This window comes from Schistocerca americana, unplaced genomic scaffold (assembly GCF_021461395.2).
Source record: "Schistocerca americana isolate TAMUIC-IGC-003095 unplaced genomic scaffold, iqSchAmer2.1 HiC_scaffold_29, whole genome shotgun sequence".
NCBI classification, from domain to species: domain Eukaryota; kingdom Metazoa; phylum Arthropoda; class Insecta; order Orthoptera; family Acrididae; genus Schistocerca; species Schistocerca americana.
Window position 1 is genome coordinate 397,495 of NW_025726005.1, and position 7,361 is coordinate 404,855.

Sequence of the window (7,361 nt, forward strand, 5' to 3'; positions counted from 1 at the left end):
AAACTGGAAGTGAAGCATCGAAATCTAAGACTGGACTCACAGGTGAGGTTCAAATCATAGAAAGTTAGAGTGTCAGTCCTCTCGTACTTAAGTCGGCATTGTGACTTTTGTATTAAATTCGGATTCAATTTCTGTGTTTCATCGCCAATAATAAGGTTGAAGGGATGCAGCAAACCTGAAGTGAAGCATCGGAATCTAAAACTGGACTCACAGGGGGGTTCAAATCATAGAAAGTTAGAGTGTCCGTCCATTTGTACTTAAGTCGGCATTGTGCCTTTTGTATTAAATTCGGATGCAATTTCTGTGTTTCATCGTTAATAAGAAGGGCCAAGGTATACGGTAAACCTGAAGTGAAGCATCGGAATCTAAAACTGAACTCACAGGAGAGGTTCATATCATAGAAAGGTAGAGTGACAGTAATCTTGTTTTTAAGTCGGCATTGTGCGTTTTGTATTAAATTCGGAAGCAATCTCTGTGTTTCATTATCAATAAGAAGGTCCAAGGGATACAGTAAACCTGAAGTGAAGCATCGGAATCTAAAACAGGACTCACAGCAGAGGTTCAAATCATACAATGATAGAGTGTCAGTCCTCTTTTACTTAAGTCGGCATTGTGCCTTTTGTTTTAAATTCGGATGCAATTTCTGTGTTTCGTCGTCAATAAGAAGGTCCAAGGGATACAGTAAATCTGAAGTGAAGCATCGGAATCTAAAACTGGACTCACAGGAGAGATTCAAATCATGGAGAGTTAGAGTGTCAGTCCTCTTGTACTTAAGTCGGCATTGTGCCTTTTGTATTAAATTCAGATGCAATTTCTGTGATTCATCGTCAATAAGAAGGTCCAAGGGATACAATAAACCGGAAGTGAAGCATCGGAAACTAAAACCGGACTCACAGGAGAGGTTCAAAGCATAGAAGTTATAGTGTCAGTCCTTTTGTACTTAAGTCGGCATTGTGACTTTTGTATTGAATTCGGATGCAATTTCTGTGTTTCGTCGTCAATAAGAAGGTATAAGGTATACTGTAAACCTGAAGTGAAGCATCGGAATCTAAATGTGGACTCACAGGAGAGGTTCAAATCATAGAAAATTAGAGTGTCAATCCTCTTGTACTTATATCGGCATTGTGCGTTTTGTATTTAATTCGGATGCAATTTCAGTGTTTCATCGTCAATAAGAAGGTCCAAGGAATACAGTAAACCTGAAGTGAAGCATCCGAATCTAAAACTGGACTCACAGCAGAGGTTCAGATCATAGAAAATTAGAGTTTCAGTCCTCTTGTACTTAAGTCGGCATTGTGAATTTTGTATTAAATTCGGAAGCAATATCTGTGTTTCATCGTCAATAAGAAGGTCCAACGGATACCGTAACCCTGAAGTGAAGCATTGGAATCTAAAACTGGACTCACAGGAGAGGTTCAAATCATAGAAAGTAAGAGTGTCAGTCCTCTTGTACTGAAGTAGGCATTGTGCTTTTGTATTAAATTCGGATGGAATTTCTGTGTTTCATCGTCAAGAAGAAGGTCCAAGGGATACAGTAAACAAGAATTGTAGCATCGGAATCTAAAACTGGACTCACAGGAGAGGTTCAAATCATATAAAGTTAGAGTGTCAGTCCTCTTGTACTTAAGGCGGCATTGTGCCTTTTGTATAAAATTCGGATGAGATTTCTGTCTTTCGTCGTCAATAAGAAAGTCCAAGGGATACAGAAAACCTGAAGTGAAGCATCGGAATCTAAAAGTGGACCCAGAGGAGAGATTCAAATCATAGATAGTTAGAGTGTCAGTCCTCTTGTACTTAAATCGGTATTGTGCCTTTTGTATTAAATTCGGAAGCAATTTCTGTGTTTTATCGTCAATAAGTAGGTCCAAGTGATACAGTAAACCTGAAGTGAAGCATCGGAATCTAAAACTGGACTCACAGGAGAGGTTCAAATCATAGAAAGTTAGAGTGTCAGTCCTCTTGTACTTAAGTCGGCATTGTGCCTTGTGTATTAAATTCAGATGCAATTTCTGTGTTTCATCGTCAATAAGAAGGTCCAAGGAATATAGTAAACCTGAAGTGAAGCATCGGAACCTAAAACTGGACTCACAGGAGAGGTTCAAATCACAGAATGTTAGAGTGTTAGTAATCTTCTACTTAAGTCGGCATTGTGCCTTTTGAATTAAATTCGGATGCTATTTCTGTGATTCATCGTCAATAAGAAGGTCCAAGGGATACAGTAAACCGGAAGTGAGGCATCGGAATGTAAAACTGGACTCACAGGAGAGGTTCAAATCATAGAAAGTTAGAGTGTCAGTCCTCTTGTACTTAAGTCGGCATTGTGCCTTTTGTATTAAATTCGGATGCAATTTCTGTGCTTCATCGCCAATAATAAGGTTCAAGGGATGCAGTAAACCTGAAGTGTAGCATCGGAATTTGAAACTGGACTCACAGGAGAGGTTCAAATCATAGAAAGTTAGAGTGTCAGTCCTCTTGTACTTAAGTCGGCATTGTGCATTTTGTATTAAATTCGGATGCAATTTCTGTGTTTCATCGTCAATAAGAAGGTCAAGGTATACAGTACACCTGAAGTGAAGCATTGGAATCTAAAACTGGACTCACAGGAGAGTTTCAAATCATAGAAAGTTAGAGTGTCAGTCCTCATGTACTTATGTCGGCATTGTGCCTTTTGTATTACATTAGGATGCAATTTCTGTGTTTCATCGTCAAGAAGAAGGTCCAAGGGATCCAGTAAACCTGAAGTGAAGAATCGGAATCTGAAACTGGACTCACAGGAGAGGTTAAAATCGTAGAAAGTTAGAGTGTTAGTCCACTTTTACTTAAGTCGGCATTGTGCCTTTTGTATTAAATTCGGATGCAATTTCTGTGTTTCATCGTCACTAAGGAGGTCCAAGGGATACAGTAAACCTGAAGTGAAGCATCGGAATCTAAATCAGGACTCAGAGGGTAGGTTCAAATCATAGAAATTTAGAGTGTCAGTCCTCTTGTACTTAAGTCGGGATTGTGCCTTTTGTATTAAATTCGGATGCAATTTCTGTGTTTCATCGTCAATCAGAAGGTCCAAGGGATACAGTTAACCTGAAGTGAAGCATCGGAAACTAAAACTGGACTCACAGCAGAGGTTCAAATCATAGAAAGTTAGAGTGTCACTCCTCTTGTACTTAAGTCGGCATTGTGAATTTTGTATTAAATTCGGGTGCAATATCTGTGTTGCATCGTCAATAAGAAGGTCCAAGGGATACAGTAAACCTAAAGTAAAGCATTGGATTCTAAAACTGGATTCACAGGAAAGGTTCAAATCATAGAAAGTTAGAGTGTCATTCCTCTTGTACTTTAGTCGGCATTGTGCTCTTGTTTTAAATTCGGATTGAATTTCTGTGTTTCATATTCAATAAGAAGGGCCAAGTGATACAGTAAACCGGGAGTGAAGCATCGGAATCTAAAACTGGACTCACAGGAGAGGTTCAAATCATAGAAAGTTAGAGTGTCAGTCCTCTTGTACTTAAGTCGGCATTGTGCCTTTTGTATTAGATTCGGATGCAATTTCTGTGCTTTATCGCCAATAATAAGGTTCAATGGATGCAGTAAACCTGAAGTGAAGCATCGTAATCTGAAAGTGGACTCACAGGAGAGGTTCAAATCATAGAAAGTTAGAGTGTCAGTCCTCTTGTACTTAAGTCGGCTTTCTGCCGTTTGTATTACATTCAGTTGCAATTTCTGTGTCCCATCGTCAATAAGAAGGTGCAAGGGATACAGTAAACCTGAAGTGAAGCATCGGAATCTAAAACTCGACTCACAGCAGAGGTTCAAATCATAGAAAGTTTGAGTGTCAGTCCTCTTATACTTAAGTCGGCATTGTGCCTTTTGTATTAAATTCGGATGCAATTTCCGTGTTTCATCGTCAGTAAGAAGGTCCAAGGGATACGGTTACCTGAAGTGAACCATTGGAATCTAAAACTGGACTCACAGGAGAGTTTCAAATCATAGAAAGTTAAAGTGTCAGTCCTCTTGTACTTAAGTCGGCATTGTGCTTTTGTATTAAATTCGGATGGAATTTCTGTGTTTCATCGTCAATACGAAGGTCCAAGGGATACAGTAAACCTGAAGTGAAGCATCGGAATCTGAAACTGGACTCACAGGAGAGGTTCAAAGCATAGAAAGTTAGAGTGTCAGTCCTCTTGTACTTAAGTCGGCATTGTGCCTTTTGTATTATTTCGGATGCAATATCTGTGTTTCATCGTCAATTAGAAGGTCCAAGGGATACGGTAAACCTGAAGTGAAGCATTGGAATCTAAAACTGGACTCACAGGAAAGGTTTAAATCATAGAAAGTTAGAGTGTCAGTCCTCTTGTACTTAAGTCGGCATTGTGCTCTTGTATTAAATTCGGATGGAATTTCTGTGTTTCATCGTCAATAAGAAGGTCCAAGGGATACAGTGAACCCGAAGTGTAGCAGCGGAATCTAAAACTGGACTCACAGGAGAGGTTCAAATCATAGAAAGTTATTGTGTCTGTCCTCTTGTACTTAAGGCGGCATTGTGCCATTTGTATTTAATTCGGATGCAATTTCTGTGTTTCATCGTCAATGAGAAGGTCCAACGGATACAGTAAACCTGAAGTGAAGCATTGGGATCTAAAACTGGACTCACAGGAGAGGTTCAAATCATTGAAAGTTAGAGTGTCAGTACTCTTGTACTTAAGTCGGCATTCTGCAGTTTGTATTACATTCAGTTGCAATTTCTGTGTTTCATCGTCCATAAGAAGGTGCAAGGGATACAGTAAACCTGAAATGAAGCATCGGAATCTAAAACTGGACTCACAGGAAAGGTTTAAATCATAGAAAGTTAGAGTGTCAGTCCTCTTGTACTTAAGTCGGCATTGTGCTCTTGTATTAAATTCGGATGGAATTTCTGTGTTTCATCGTCAATAAGAAGGTCCAAGGGATACAGTAAACCTGAAGTGTAGCATCGGAATCTAAAACTGGACTCACAGGAGAGGTTCAAATCATATAAGGTTAGAGTGTCAGTCCTCTTGTACTTAAGGCGGCATTGTGCCTTCTGTATTAAATTCGGATGCAATTTCTGTGTATCGTCGTCAATAAGAAGGTCCAAGGGATACAATAAACCTGAAGTGAAGCATCGGAATCTAAAACTGGACTCACAGGAGAGGTTCATATCATAGAAAGTTAGAGTGTCAGGCCTCTTGTACTTAAGTCGGCATTCTGCCGTTTGTATTAAATTCAGTTGCAATTTCTGTGCTTCATCGTGAATAAGAAGGTCCGAGGGATACAGTAAACCTGAAGAGCAGCATCGGAATCTAAAACTGGACTCACAGGAGCGGTTCAAATCATAGAAAGTTAGAGTGTCAGTCCTCATGTACTTAAGTCGGCATTGTGCCTTTTGAATTTAATTCCGATGCAATTTCTGTGCTCCGTCGTCAATAAGAAAGTCCAAGGGATACAGTAAACCTGAAGTGAAGCATCGGAATCTAAAACTGGACTCACAGGAGAGATTAAAATAATAGAATGTTAGAGTGTCAGTCCTCTTGTACTTAAGTCGGCATTGTGCGTTTTGTATTAAATTCGGATGCTATTTCTGTGATTCATCGTCAATAAGAAGGTCCAAGGGATACAGTAAACCGGAAGTGAAGCATCGCAATGTAAAACTGGACTCACAGGAGAGGTTCTAATCATAGAAAGTTAGAGTGTCAGACCTCTTGTACTTAAGTCGGCATTGTGCCTTTTGTTTTAAATTCGGATGCAATTTCTGTGTTTCATCGTCAATAAGATGGTCCAAGGTATACAGTAAACCTGAAGTGAAGCATTGGTTTCTAAAACTGGATTCACAGGAGAGGTTCAAATCATAGAAAGTTAGAGTGTCAGTCCTCTTGTACTTAAGTCGGCATTCTGCCGTTCGTATTAAATTCAGTTGCAATTTCTGTGCTTCATCGCGAATAAGAAGGTCCGAGGGATACAGTAAACCTGAAGTGAAGCATCGGAATCTAAAACTAGACTCACAGGAGCGGTTCAAATCATAGAATGTTAGCGTGTCAGTCCTCATTTACTTAAGTCGCGCATTGTGCCTTTTGAATTTACATCCGATGCAATTTCTGTGCTTTGTCGTCAATAAGAAGGTCCAAGGGATACAGTAAACCTGACGTGAAGCATCGGAATCTAAAACTGGACTCAGAGGAGAGGTTCAAATCATAGAAAGTTAGAGTGTCAGTCCTCTTGTACTTAAGTCGGCATTGTGCGTTTTGTATTAAATTCGGATGCAATTTTAGTGATTCATCGTCAATAAGAAGGTCCAAGGGATACAGTAAACCGGAAGTGAAGCATCGGAATCTAAAACTGGACTCACAGCAGAGTTTCAAATCATAGAAAGTTAGAGTTTCAGTCCTCTTGTACTTAAGTCGGCATTGTGAATTTTGTATTAAATTCGTATGCAATATCAGTGTTTCATCGTCAATAAGAAGGTCCAAGGGATACAGTAAACCTGAAGTGACGCATTGGATTCTAAAACTTGATTCACAGGAGAGGTTCAAATCATAGAAAGTTAGAGTGTCAGTCCTCTTGTACTTAAGTCGGCATTGTGCTCTTGTATTAAATTCGGATGGAATTGCTGTGTTTCATCGTCAATAAGAAGGTCCAAGGGATACAGTAAACCTGAAGTGTAGCATCGGAATCCAAAACTGTATTCATAGGAGAGGTTCAAATCATAGGAAGTTAGAGTGTCAGTCCTCTTGTACTTAAGCCTGCATTGTGCCATTTGTATTAAATTCGGATGAAATTTCTGTGTTTCATCGTCAATAAGTAGGTCCAAGGGATACAGTAAACCTGAAGTGAAGCATCGGAATCTAAAACTGGACTCACAGGAGAGGTTCAAATCATTGAAAGTTAGAGTGTCAGTCCTCTTGTACTTAAGTCGGCATTGTGCCTTTTGTATTAAATTGAGATGCAATTTCTGTGTTTCATCGTCAATAAGAAGGACCAAGGGATACAGTAAACCTGAAGTGAAGCATCGGAATCTAAAACTGGACTCACAGGAGCGGTTCAAATCATAGAAAGTTAGAGTGTCAGTCCTCATGTACTTAAGTCGGCATTGTGCCTTTTGTATTAAATTCAGATGCAATTTCTGTGTTTCATCGTCAATAAGAAGGTCCAAGGGATACAGTAAACCTGAAGTGAAGCATCGGAACCTAAAACTGGACTCACAGAAGAGGTTCAAATCACAGAAAATTAGAGTGTCAGTCCTCTTGTTTTTAAGTCGGCATTGTGATTTATGTATTAAATTCGGATGCAATTTCTGTGTTTCATCGTCAATAAGAAGGACCAAGGGATACAGTAAACCGGAAGTGAAGCAT